This window comes from Manis pentadactyla, chromosome 1 (genome assembly GCF_030020395.1).
Source record: "Manis pentadactyla isolate mManPen7 chromosome 1, mManPen7.hap1, whole genome shotgun sequence".
NCBI classification, from domain to species: Eukaryota; Metazoa; Chordata; class Mammalia; order Pholidota; family Manidae; genus Manis; species Manis pentadactyla.
Window position 1 is genome coordinate 1,879,913 of NC_080019.1, and position 13,940 is coordinate 1,893,852.

General features: G+C 51.8%; 2 long non-coding RNA genes across 3 annotated transcripts in view; both read left to right on the top strand.

Annotated features, from left to right (window-relative positions):
• Positions 1 to 2,616, top strand: part of LOC118915301 (uncharacterized) — a 28,900-nt gene extending 26,284 nt beyond the window's left edge. Inside the window, exon 6 of one of the 2 annotated variants that reach the window (XR_008997736.1) lies at positions 1,581 to 2,616. This is a non-coding gene — a long non-coding RNA (uncharacterized LOC118915301). The remainder of the gene's footprint in view (positions 1 to 1,580) is intronic. The other variant, XR_008997733.1, reaches the window with a different exon arrangement.
• An 8,503-nt stretch (positions 2,617 to 11,119) lies between these two features.
• LOC130683784 (uncharacterized) overlaps positions 11,120 to 13,940 on the top strand; it is an 89,468-nt gene continuing 86,647 nt past the window's right edge. Inside the window, exon 1 of the long non-coding RNA XR_008997744.1 lies at positions 11,120 to 12,856. This is a non-coding gene — a long non-coding RNA (uncharacterized LOC130683784). The remainder of the gene's footprint in view (positions 12,857 to 13,940) is intronic.

Here is a 13,940-nt window from a genome sequence, read left to right on the forward strand (position 1 = left end):
AATAGTATATTAATTGCTTTTATCATGACTGCTATTGAGCTCTTCTATATTTTAAGATTTTTCTACACATTGCTCTAATCATGGTTATGTTAGAAATGTGCTTGATAAACTTTTTGATTGTGAGCATATTAAATGTAAACCTCAGATCAGATTGGCTCTCACAGATTTTGACTCAGTGGTGTTCAAGTCAGTGAAGCTTGGTCTTGAAGTCTGGTTGTTATGAGCACCTTTCTATCAGCAGAGAAGCTCAGTTATGGCTGAATGTGTGAGCATAACTCCTACAGTGTATTATCCAAGTCAGAGTTTCGAACCACATTATCAGTGTGCTGAGAACAGAAAGTCAGGGCTTCGTTGTTTCTTACAAACCAGGATAAAGAGAGAGAGGCTGGCCTACTGACACAATTATGAGTTCCAAAGTGATTTCATTGTATGTTTCCTTTGGAACGTCCTTCTAGTTACTCTTACTCACTTTGTGTTTTTTACTGAAATAGTGGTTGATGATTCTTTTAAAATAGCACATTGCCTTTTAAACCTGGTGTTTACTTTGTAGAATAACACTTTCCAGCATCTAAATGCTGTTCTTCTCAACTTCACCGTGATTACAATTCACATGTTAATTGGAGTAGCGCTGCCCAACCAAATCTAACTTCTTTGAGAAGCAAAGGTTTGAGCCACAAACCACGTAAAGTCCCGTGGCATGGGATGGGACAAACAATTTGGATGTCCATTCATGTTCTTAGTTTTGTTCTTATGAATGACTGTCACTGATTACACATGGCAATCACACGTTGTTAGAGCTCTTCAAAATTGGCAAAATTAGCTTGTTGCGATTTTAAGGTCCTTTAGATGATCTGGGGCCCTGCCTTCATCACACATAATTTGAACACCTGCACTTACAGGCTTTACTTCTACTGCATAGTTCCTATTTCTGCCCTATTGTCATCGGGCAAAACTCTACCTGAGCTTTCCCTGCCCTCTGATGGCCCTGTCCTCTTTCCTGCATTTATGCTGCTGCAGAGCTCACTGGAAAATCAGGTATTTAAGACTTTTTCATGGATTCTTATTGATCCCCGGATAAAATCCAAAGTCCTCAACAGGACTCAAAAGGCCAGAAGGCCCTGGCCCTGCTGACTGCAGCAGGGGCATTCCTGCTGTGTCAGTTCTTCCCTTCCTTTGAGCCTGGCATGGTTCCACCTGGCATGCTCTCCCCCACCCAGTTTCCAGATCCCTGTGTGAGTGCCCCTTCCCAGAGGCAACCCTGCAAAAATAAACTCTCAGGCTCATCTCCTCTTGGCATTAATGTCTTCTGTTTCTTCTTGGCAGCACCTGTCAACATTGTAATCAAGCAATTACTTATGAAATTATTTGTTGATTTCCTTCCCTGATCGAATTAGCCCCATACTGCTAGGGAACATTTCTCTTTTGTGCACTGGTTTCTCTGTGTTTCTCTGGAGTGTTTCCTGGAGCCCAGTCAAATGCCTTGCTTATAACTGCTCGTGCAATGAATATTTGTTGAACAAATAAAGGAAAAATGATACAACCTTTACTTTAAATGTAATTAAATCTTTTTCTTTTTTCAGTTCGTGCTAGTGAATGAGTCGAGTGGTGAGATGGGAAGGAGCAGAAGCTGATTCCAGCCAGCATCTCTGTGAGTCTCAGGCATTGCTGTGCACACACGTCCCCCGGGAGCTTCCTGAACACGCAGCTTCTCAGACTCTGTTCTCAGAAACATGCATCTCGTGCACTTGGGGCGCTGGCCAGGAGTCTGCTCATGTGCTGAGCATCCCGGGCGATTTTGGTGCAGGCGTTTGAGACCCACTCTTGAGAAGCACTGCTGTGAGGTGATGATTTTCACAGAAAACCAGGTTGTTGCACTTGCCGCAGTCATGGAGGCAGTTTGGCTGTGGTGACCAACTTCCACATAGCTACCTTGGAAACAGAGTTGGAACCTAGAAGAAAATTTAAAAATAAACCTCTTATAACTGAGTAATAATCAAGATGTAGAAACGATTGAAAAAGTTACTCATAAAATTGGTTTGGAATGCTATATCTAAATAATAAATAAACCAAAGGATCTGATGCTCTTTGCATCAGCAAACCAATGAATGTTGATATATGTGAGAGAACATATAAATGAGTTATGATGATAAAAAAATGATTTTTCCAAATTAATCCTTTGCAGAAAACCCAAGGCCTTCCCTCCCCTTCCCCCCAACAGCATGAGCAGCAGAGATACAAGGAGCTTTCCTTGGCAACTATCAGTTTAGTGTCTCTACTATCATTTCTGGCATGTACATCCTGTGTGCTTTACGCAGATGGGGATGATTTATACATTGTCCAGTACGACTGTCCACTTGCACTTAGTTTCAAACCTGGTGATGTGATTCAGAATCAATGTAAAGAGAAAAAAAATCCAGAGGCAAAAGATTACAGTTTTCACCCTTTATTGAAGTTTGTTCTATTTGGGGCAAAGCCCAAGGCTGCTTGGATCTTCTGGGCTTGAGCTCTAACAGGCCCATGGGAGGTGAAGGTGCCACTAAGGGCACGTGCTGCTGCCGACCGTCTGTTTCTTCATTGTGCATTTTGTTACGGGAGCCATAAACGCATTTTCTTTCACATCTTTTCGAGAACTTTTTGGGCAAATTACCACCCTGTTTAAACCAAGCATCCTCAAAGAGATCAATCCATGGTCTCCAAGTTAAATTCCACGAAGCAGTTACTGCGCGAGAGGCGTCACGAGAACCCCCGGGTCCGAGCGCTCGGTGCTCACAGTCCGGCCCAGAGCACAGCATCCAGTTTGTATCGCGTAGCCTGCCAGTGCAGGTCGAGTCAGAAATCTGTTAGAAGAACAAAAGTAACATAAAAGGTCCTGTTGAAATTATCACTGTGAATATCTCTTCTCTGTAATACATTTGAATCTAAGCCTTCGGGCTCCCAGATGACACGCTTGTTCAGAGAACCATCACTTCTTGGGCTTCTGTATCTATGTCCCTCTAAAACAGAGACTTTTTTTTTTTTGGTGAGAAGATAGTGAAAATAGCCTTTATATTTCATTGAGTCTTTTCATTACTCTGATCTCTTTCATTCAGTTGGAGGCCTCCCTTTGAAAGGAAGGTGCTGTTGGACACGATCAATCCTTATTCTCAGTTACAGTGTCCTCGTGTCAGTGGGTCCATGATGGTCCTTCAGGTAGCAGCTGTTTTCAGTATCACTGACAGCGATAAAAGGCATCAGAGGGACAATCTAGAAAGACCCATTATTCAACTAGGAAAGATACACCCACGAGGGGATGAATTTCCCACATACTCTGCCCCCCAAACTGACCTGTTCAGTCCCCAGGGGCGTGGCCACCCCGACGGAATCCTGAGTCCATCCCACCTGATAGAGATCAAAGCTGGGCGATGCTTGTGGCAGCGGGCACAGGCAGTCTCCGTGTGCTACAGGAACTGTGTGGGGCTAATGTGTGACTCCTACCAGCAAGCAGGCCTCCCGGGGTGGAGCCCATCTCACACTCTCCGTGTCTGGGAGTGCAAAGGCCCCAGGCACGCTGCCCTACCTATTGCCCGAAGGGAGCTATCCAGGGTGCTGGACTCGCCACCAGCCCTTGCCGACCATGCAGTGCTGACCCCCGCTCAGCTTTGCTGCCCGTCCTGCCCTGATATTTGCCCTTTGGAGTGTCTGGGGAAGCCCACATATTTTTGAGCAGACTCAACCCTTTGCCCACTAAGCCTCCTTATGACCCCCAGAAACCTTTGGTTTGGTTTTGCAACATCTGAGCTATTGGACACCTCGCTCCTGGGGATACAGCCTGAGGGAGCCCAGTTCTAAGATGGAGAGAAAAGCAAGTTCTCTGAACTTCTACCCGAAGAACTCGTGACAGTGTCAGCTTTCTGGTGAAGTACAGCCAGAGAAGGCTGGCTCTGGGGGAGCTGGCCGGAAGGACATAAACATTCTAAACACAGGGGAGCCCAGCTGGTGGCTGCTGGCTGTCACATCATGACAAGACACATTCGATCTCTTACCATAAACCTCTCCCCAGATTTCCCAAAGTCACGTACTTCCTCACTGAGGTTGGTCGACTCTAACTGCTGCTTACTTCAGCCCCACGCACACCCTGCGTGTCTGATACCAGAACTGTGATTCTCACTTCCACGTCTGTCTAGGTCCTCCAACAGCTCGCCGCCTGTCTGTGGATGTCTGGACACCTGTTTCTGTTAAGAAAAGAGGAGATTGCTTAACTATCGCCATTCTAGGGAAAGTTCTTCTGACTTGAGTTAAAATTTTCTAACTAAATATGCTTATAGACATGATTTGGAAATACTGAAGGAATCTGGGATAATTCTGGGAGGAATTTTGTGTGTATCTCAACCTTAGATGTCAGCATCACAGAATATTTTATCATTATCTAGTTCTCAAAGTTGTACATTCTGAGTTTCTTCTTGATTGCAACAGACTTTCCAAGAAGATGCTATAGTTAGTCTAAGTCTGATTTATTTCACTGCACCCATATACTCAAAATAATGCCTTGCATCTCTCAGAGTAGCAAAATGTGCATTTATTCATCAGATAACCAAAATAAGGCAGCTCCCCTAAGACTGCTGCCCACCTCCCAGTTAGGAATAGGAAGTCTCAGCATCCCACCCGCCTCAGAAAGAAAAGATGTGAAGAAGTGTTTTAGCAGTGAGCAGACTTAAGCCTCATTTATAATGATTCTAAGAAGCAAACAGTTCAAATCCGTAGGTTTCATAGAAGATATTCAGCAATTCTGGATAATTCAAAATAAGTACAGAGAAAAAGCTGGTACAATATATTCAGGCTCTTCCCTGAAATAAATTTTTTGCTGTTATAAAATCTGTGGTCTGCAAACAGATTGAATGCTCCTGGCAAGAAAAATTTACAAGGTGAAAATAAGGGAAAGAGCAAGAAATGTAAATCAAAGCAAAAATGTTACAAAGAAAAGGTTCTCCCTGAATTAAGAAAAAAAAAGATAGCATTTGAACTGACTGATAGATAACTCGGACAACCAGCAAACCTCTCATTTTCCACTGCATTAGATACTTAAATTGATCTTAGGAGAGTGTTGTTATAAGAGTCCATGAGTCATTTATTATAATTTAATTGGTTCTTTTTATATGCTCAAAAGTACTTTAGAAATTGCAGCTATTACAGAAGATTCATTATAGCAAGTGAACATGGGGTGTTGGTCTGTCCCTTGATGGCCTCTTTTGCCGATTTCCGGTTGGCTGGGAACTGAGTGTGCAGAGATGTCCCTGTTACCAGACCCCGTGGGCCCAAACGCCCCTGCTCCAGCAGGCTGTCTGAGGGTGGTGACAAGCAGGGCAGAGGTGGCAGCATAGCCTCTCATGGGGGCTGGTGCCTGGCTGCATCCTTTGGTGGGGCAATGGTGCCCGGCCACACCGACCTTCACTGTGGCAGGTGCTGAGACTGCCAGAGGCCGTGATCAGCTTCCTCTGGAGGGGCTCAGCGGAGGCACGGGCCTGGGCAGGTCTGCCAGGGTCTCGGAGGGCAGATGGCCGAGCAGCAGTTTATTCCAAGCAGGCACGGCCCAGGCAGGCATTTGACCCTAGGGAGGAGCCCCCCCAGGGGCTTCAGAGCTCAGAGGGCAGGATGGTGTCACGTTTGCCCTGAGATGTGGGAGGTGCGTGCGTGGGCAAGAGAGCAGAGGCCTGGTGGCTCCACCTCGAAGCAGCACGCCAGGTCCGGGCAGACAGTGTGGACCCACTGCCCCAGTTTCCGCTCTTTTCTTTGTTGTTCTGACTGCCTGCACAGCCAAGCGAGGGGCAGCTGAGCTCGTGCTGTTTGTCCTGAGCCCTCTCAGTCAGAAGAGTGCACACCGCCTGCTCCATTTATACGATGCTCATAAACCTGGCGTGACTCATGCATGGGTCAGAATGCTTTAGGGGTCAGTCCCTGACGGGGGCTCAGAGGGGCCTCCTGGGAACGTCCACACCTTGATCTGGGTATGAGGGTGTTTTCACGGATGCAAATTCACTGGAATGTGTGCCTGAAAGCTGAGCACTTTATTTTATCTCAATTTAAAAGAAAGGATCTCTGTGGACACACACGCCTACAGAGGACTTCTTGGTGCAAACCCTTTGCAGCATGTCCCCGTCGGAAGCGCTTTTTGGTCTCACTTCCTGCAGGGCGCACAGCCTTGTCAGGTACCGTAACATCCTACTGTCCCCAAGCTTACTTTCAAATGTTCATGTGTTTATTTATGTCTGACGCCGCCTTGGTGCGTCTCGACTGCTCTGAGGCCTCTCCGGGGGGTGTGAGTGGTGTGGGAGGCTCCTGTGCCAGGTATTAAATATATATGCTACATTCAAATTCCTGCACATATACAACAATCCTCTAAACCAGTGATTGGCAGACTTCCTCTGTATAGGACAAGGTAGTCGATATTTTACATTTTGCTGCCCATGAGATCTCAGCTCTTCAATAAGCAGCCACAGACAATACATAAACAAGTGAGTGTGGCTGTGTTCCAATAAAACTTTATTTACAAAATCAGGCGGCGGGCCGGAACGGGTGGGCCAACATCTGGTCTAAACCATGCAACCATCCCCAAATGTTGACAAGGAAGAGTTCATTCCATCTTTTTTGTTTTGTTTTTGCAAATATGGAGACCGAGGCCTGGGCAGCCACAGGAGCTTCCGGGTTCTCCGTGGGGTGCAGAGCTAGACTCACTGTGGCGACCATGCGGAGTCACACTGTGCTTTTCCCCGATGAGCTCTTTCAGACTCCCTGTCCCAACAGCTTTCTCGGACACCCGACAGTGTTGTCCGCGGCAGGCCTCGTGCTGCGCACGGCGTCCCGGGACTGACTGACTTTATAACCGGAAGCTTGACGTTTCAGTCCTCTTGGCCGGCTTCGCCCACCCTCACCCCCACCTCTGGCGACCCCCATGAGTTCTCTGGGTACGAATGGGAGTTTCTGAGGGTGAGGTGACGTCTCGTTCATCTGTGTATTCCCGATGCTCACACAGAACATTTGGTGGGGGAGTGGCGGAGAGATCAGCTGGATGCCGCGGTGTGACGGTCAAGGGGAGGCCTGGGGCTCAGCTCTGCTTGTCCCCGTGTGGACAGAGGAGCCCAGGGGGCTGTGGCCGGGCCAGCAGCTCGGGGTCCCTCCCTCTTTGGGTGAAAGTCTAATGAGATGACAGCCGGGGTCAGAGGCCGGCGTTGCTCAAGAGCAGCCCGGGGTTAGCATAGTCCCTAGTTTATTCATTTATTTGTTTAACAAGTATTTACTGGACCACAACTCCTAATCTGAAGCTTGTGAGGCCAGATGTGTTTCAGAATTCAGATGTTTTCAGATTTTGGAAGAGCGATGGACCAGATAGTGTGTAAAATGGGGTCTAGGGCAGCATTAGGCAATAAAGTGCATTACTATTCCTGCAGAAAAGTGGATTTACATTAAAACTATGTTGTTGGGATAAATGAATGGCCAGGTCTGACTCCAGGTGCCATTGCGTTCGCTGCCAACCACGTCACGAGAAGCTCCCGTCCCCAGAGCCCTTGGGGTCTCGGACCCTGGACAGACTGTGGGATGCGGCCGTGCGCCTCTGGAGGAAATTCCCTCTGTGAGAAGAAGCCGACGAAGGTGTCCCACAAACAGTCCACCACTGATTCCCACTGTGGTTGTACTGAACAAAAATCGTCTAAAGGAATATTATTAAAATCTGGAGAAAACAATGAATTCAAATGTACTTTTTACCAGAAGATAAACCACATGTATTATTCTTAACCAGTGGCAAAGTTGGCACCAAGTGGAATAGAGGGTTGCCAGTTCCCCAGTGGCCGTCCCTCGCCACCTTTGTTATGGGGATGCAGGGAGGGGTGGGCAGGTGGGCAGCGGGAAAGGGGCCTTTGCAGGGAAGGAAACGCGAGGCTGCACCCTCCGGGGCCGCCCGTTAGCTGTGCACGGGATCTGGGGCGCTCCAGAGCTGTCACGGTTCCTGGTCACTTAGCCCTGGACCTTCCCCTCTGTGCAGGAGGCAATGCCTCGCAGCCAAGCAGGCAGAGGAGCAGTAGACACGAGGCCACTGCCCCGTGTGGGTGTGGGGGAGCGACGTGCTCTCAGTCGGCTGTGAGTCTCAGTGTCCTGCCCCAGGGGCATCTAAATCCTCCCATTCAGTGAACCTCTCCTTAAAGTTCGTCAAGAAAAATGCCTAATACGCCCCTGAGTTGCTCTGGTTCTCAGACTGTTCATGCTGCTCTCCGGCTCTCTCGGCTTTTGTGGGGAAATTAGACCAGTTGAACCACTTTTTTCCAGGAGCTCCTCACCCCAGACCAGGGAGTCCTGGCCCGAGGCCGACAGAGGAGCCTGAGGTGGGTGTGATGCTCCTGGCCCGGGGAGAGGGCGGGTCTGGTCCTGCCCTCCCGTTTCCCTGCTGCCCCCCAGCCCTGCTGGCCTCACAGCCCTGCTGCCCTTACAGCCCTGGCCAGCGCCTCCCTTCCGACAGCCTCGGGCTCCTTCTGCATTGTATCAATAAATGCAGAAAGAGCATTTTCCACTTTTGACGCCCCAATCAATAAAGGCTCGCCAACAAGGAGATCTTTAGGGCGGCCTGGACAGCGTCCAGAGCTCTTACGCGGACAACCTCTTCCCCTTGTACCACCTGCAGAGAACGTCTCTCTCCTCTCCGAGCTTCCCAGGACCAGTCGGGCTGGGTGTCCCTGCCTCTGTCCAGGTGGCCCTGACAGGGTGAGGGGAAGAGCAGGGCCTTCTGCCACCGCGCTTACCCTCGGAAGGGCAGCAGGGAAGGCAGATGCGGCCGCCCCGACCCGCGTGCCGGCGGATCCGAGTGGGTGCCCGTGGCTTCCCCCGTGGCCTCTGCCGCCTCTTGGTCTCCCGCGGCGGCACTGAGATGGATTTTAGGAGAGGGGACGCTGGTGTTCACGGTGCCAGGCCGAGGGCAGGTGCGGAGAGGGCATTTTTGTAATCTGAGCCTTGTCACAATTAAGGGGTGAAGGATTCAGCCCCCCTGGAAGGAGGTTCAGGGGTCCCCCGTAAGTGGGGGATGGATTCGCATGGGGCTGCTGATGGCGGCAGAACCGGAGACCCTGTTAATGCCTCTAGGGCAGCGTGTCTGTGGGGACCCGGCAAAGCCAGCAGGTGGGGGCATCACTGAAAAGCTCACAGGGAACTCCTCACGGGGGGCGCCGGGCACGGGCACTGGGGGGCCTTTATTAACATACGGACGAAACTCTGGGGCTTCTCAGAAGCAAGACCTTAGAAACGGCCGTTTGGGGGGCACTGCGGAGGCGGTGGTTAGCTGAGCACATGCAGTGCCAGGTGCCGAGCTGAGTGACCTCCCCGCGTCCTTTACTGCCACCCTCGTGGCTCTCTGTGGGGCGGGGCTTCAGCACCCACTTGATGGAGGGGTGCTGGGGCCCGGAGGAGCTGGGTAGCCTGCTGGGGTCTCCCGCCCCTAAGGTGGGTGGGTGCCGAGGGCTGGCAGAGCCCCAGGTGCGGCGCAGGCCCTCAGAGCTGAGGACAGGCGCCCAGGGGGGACGCTGCGGGGACCTTCTCCGCTTTCCCGGTCGGGGTGGGGCGCCGCTGGGCGGGGAGGGGGGACCGGCGCCCACGGGGGCGCGCAGCCGGCGCAGAGGGGACGGGCGACCCTCCCGTTGGGTTCTGACAGGCGCAGCGGGGGAGTTACCTGTTTTTGAGAAAAATGACAAAGCTGGGCCAGAGTGGGGCCCGGAACCTGCCCCGCAAGGCCTGATCTTTTCTTTCGACATCTGAACAAGTCTGGAAACGTAAATGGCCGAACAGAAAAACAGGACCCAGATGCGGGTGGAAGGTGGGAAGCGGCAGGCGGGGGGCCGGGCAGGGGCGGGAGGCCCGGGTACCGGGAGGGGCGCCCCCACCCCACGCTGTGCGAAGTGCCCCAGCGCTGGCGCCCCGCCGCCTCCTCCAGGCCGACCGCTGCCCTGCAGGGCTGTGGGGATTCTGGGGAAACGAGCGCGAGGGGGACCCTCGGCAGAGCGGGTTCCGGGAAGGCAGCCGGTCGTCCTCGGCTGGCGGTTCTCCCGCGGGCCGACGGAGGGGGCGGTGCTGGGGGGCCGCGCGGGGCCGCCCCGTCTGCGGAAGGAAGACCCGCACCAGAGCCGCCGCGGGCTCCACTCTCCCCAAGGTCAATGCGTCTCACGCATGCCGCCCATTTGGCTACTTCTGGCACAAGTTTCACCGCTGACGATTGAGGCTCTCTCCGCGCGGGAGTCGGTGTGCGGCTGGTGGGCACTAGGGTTTGGTGCCCTGCCCGAGGCCCCCGCCACACACAGCGGTGCGGTCCTGGCAGGCGCTCCGGCGGCTCGTGATGGAGCTGCACGTGCGCCCGCCTGGCATCCACAGCCCTGGGCTCGACTCCTGGCTTGTTCTCACTGACCCAACGCCCTTTCGCTGCCGTGCTTTGCTTCTTGGCATGTGACCTCTGACCCTGGCTCCGGAGGGCAGCGGGCTGGGGAGGTGGCCGGGGCTCACCTGACCCTGCAGCCACACCCACATAGGACTCCCCACCCTCCCCACCGGGAGGGCAGTGTGAGAGCCGGAGGCCCCCCAAGAGGTGAACACCTGAAGATTTAGATCAATGGTAGGTAGGGTCTGTCAGGTGATGTGACTTACCCTGATTTGTTTATTCGTTCCTTTTATTTCTTTAAGCAATGAAATGTCATGCGATATTCACCAGACCCTATTTTCTGACTTCCTCAGTTTGAATCCTGCCTCTGCCACTCGCCAGCTGTGATGTTGGGCAAATACCCTTTCTAAGGAAGCCTCAGTTCTCTCAGCCGTAAGTGTACACCCACCTACGCTTTTGTTACGAGAATGTATCAAAAGCACTCAGCCCGGTTCTTAATTCACAGCAATGCCCAGAAAGTGTTGCTCGTTTAAGTTCCCCTCTAGCCTTTCTGGGTACCTTATGATCAGGGGGTCCCCTGCCTCTCAAGCTGCAAAGCCCACCTGGCGACCTTGGTGGATGCAGATTCTGATGGCATCCCCTGCAGCTGGCTAGTGGTCCTGTGGGGAAGCCGAGGCTGCTGGCCCAGGGACTGCCTGGTGCTAGATGGATAGACGCTTCTTAGTTTTACCTTCTTTACCTAAATTTAAGTCTTTAATAGAATCAGCTCTCTCTGTCAAGTGCTGCTTTCCTAAATACTTTATTAGACAGTCAATACTTAATAGGCAGGAAAAGGCTTTGGGAGGTTTTGGGAACCAGGCCTGCCCCAGACATTCACAGGGTTCCAGGCAAGATGTCAAGTGGAGGTTTGCATGCTGTACCTCCAAATAATTAAAATATGTACATCAAGCTAACATACACAGCGAATCTGTGCTATTTCCAACAGGCACCTGGAAAGATGTTCGACATCACTAATTGTTAGGAAAACGCAAAGCCGGCCCACAGTGAGATGCCACCTCACACCTATCAGGATGGCACCACCAAGAACCAGGAGACAGGTGATGCTGGGAGCAGGTGCAGACTGCAAGCTCTGCACACTGTGGGTAGGAATAGAAAACGGTGCAGCTGCTGGAAAACAGTGCGGTGGTCCTCCAGGAAAATCAGAAACAATGCCATGTAATTCAGCAGTTCCTCCTCTGGGTATATGCCCGGAAGAGGTGAAGGCAGGGTCTGGAGCGATGCTGGCACACCCGCGTTCAGAGCAGCGCCCTTCGCGGCAGCCGGACGGAGGAGGCGGCACGAGCACCGGCGGGTGGGTGAGGGCGTACGCAGGGTGCGCGCACAGCGGGGTGTCATTCGGCCTCAGAAAGGAAGGAGAGCCTGTCACAGGCCACAGCGTGGATAACGGTGGGGACATTATGCTAAGGAAGTAAGCCGGTCACAGAAAGACAACTACTGTAGGGTTCCACTTCTGTTATGTGCCTGCAGGAATCGGATTCACAGAGACAGGAAGCAGATGGTGTTTGCCGGGGGCTGGGGGACAGAGAATTGAAAGGCAGAGACACAATAGCAAAGCAGAATGTTTTATTTAAAAACACTCCAAGGGAGGAGAGGGCGGAGTCAAGGGAGCCGAGGGCCCCCAGCTTTTAGGGGACAGTCTCTTCACCGTGTCCCAGCTGGGGTGCCTCTTTGATTGACAGGGTGAGGGCATTTGACTGACAGCCCTAGTTACACACCCACTCCTCTTGGTGCATGTCTTCTTCCAAAATTCATACAGAAAAGCCCGCAGAGGAGCAAAATTGCGATGTAAATTTTATTTTAATGAGATTATGAAGAGCTGTGGTTGTGCAATAGCTCTGTTGCATTGTTCCTGCCATGGGACCCGGCTGGACCCACAGGCCGGAAGTTAGCTCCCTGCAAAGCCTCGGTCCTCTTCACGTGGGCCCCGCACGCGGGCGTGGTTTGGGCCGTTCCTTTCTTCAGCCTTGTTTTCTCCTTCCCCAGCTGCTCGTGGCTATGGGGGCACCTGGGGCGTGGTGAGGCGGCCCTCACATGGAGACTCCTGCAGTCAGGACGGCCCGTGATCCGGCCCGGCGGGCGGGGGTGTCTCAGCCTGTGGCGTCAGCTCCCTCCAGCATGCGCGGGGCTCGCTCGTCCTCGGGCCAGTGCGGGGAGGTGGGCTTCCCTCCACGGGCCCTGCAGGGAGGGTCCTGTGCGGGCCTGGAGCCGCTTCTGTGGGTCACACAGAGATTCTGGCCTGGAGGTGAGCTCTTCAGATGGCACGCACTTTATGTAATTATTTCCCTTCATCCTCACTGCGAGGTACGGATGGTCTCTGTTACCACAGATGAAGACATGGAGGCTCAGAGCAACGACCTGGCCGGTGTCACACATCAGCCGAAAGGCCCGGACTTGAACCGACTGGTTTGACAGGTAAGCGGTCCCTTTCCTCACGGACATGTTGTCTGGGTGAAGTTCAGGGAGAATACTAAATCAATGAAGTATTGTCCCCATTGTCAGAAAGCTCATGTTCTCCTTGGTGGAACAAGGCGAACAAGCAAGTCGTTATGAAGAGACTAAGTACATTTAACTGCATGCAAAATGTCTGTCAGCTGGTTTAGACTCTACTTCACTCGGCAAGCCACCTGCTGTGCCACGCAATGTGGTTTGTGCTGTAGAGCTGCAGAGAGCTGGCAAACTGCAGCCCCGGGCCACACCGAGCCACGCTCTGTGGCTTCCATGCCATCCACGGCTGCGTTCTGGTTGGAGTGGCAGGGTGAGTAATAGCCACAGAGACTGCGTGGCTCACAGAGCTGAAAACACTCACTATCTGGCCCTTTACAGAAATTGGTCAGTCTCTGCTGCAGAGCATAGAAACGAACAGGGAGCAGACATGGCCGAGCAAGCCGTCCACTGTGACCAGGATGCCTTAGGCTTAGCCTTTTACAGGAAGGGTTAAATGCCTTAGTTCTCATAAAAGCTACCTTATTTCCATTACATATTACCAAAGTTATAAGTAAACATCTATTTTAAGGCTCTGGCAAAAATAATCGTTTCTGGATTAGTTGATTGATTGATTGATTCATTTCTTGCTATTTCAAGTAGTGGCTTTTGTTGGAAAGTTAAAACCAAAAACAGCAGAAATGACTTCAGCCTGCTCCGCCCAGACGCAGTTTTGATCAGATCATCGGCCAAATGCAAAATGAAGATGATATTAACCTTAATAGCAGAGGCTCACATCTAATTTACTTTACACATGGGGAAGTAGTTTTCACATAGATTGTAATCATCTGGCCTTTATACACAAAGCCCTTAATTACCTGCAGGCTTTGCATTCTTGGGCCTGGTGACTGTTTTTCAAATTCGTGTAATGATTAGCTTGAGTGGAAAACAGGAAATGAGCCGGCGCTGTGACACGAGAAGTGGCTCCGGAGCCTGGAGTTCTCATCTCGTCCGTGCGGCTGAACCAGATCTTTAATCCCTCTGCCCTCATTTCCTGTGGGTGGAGACACACGAC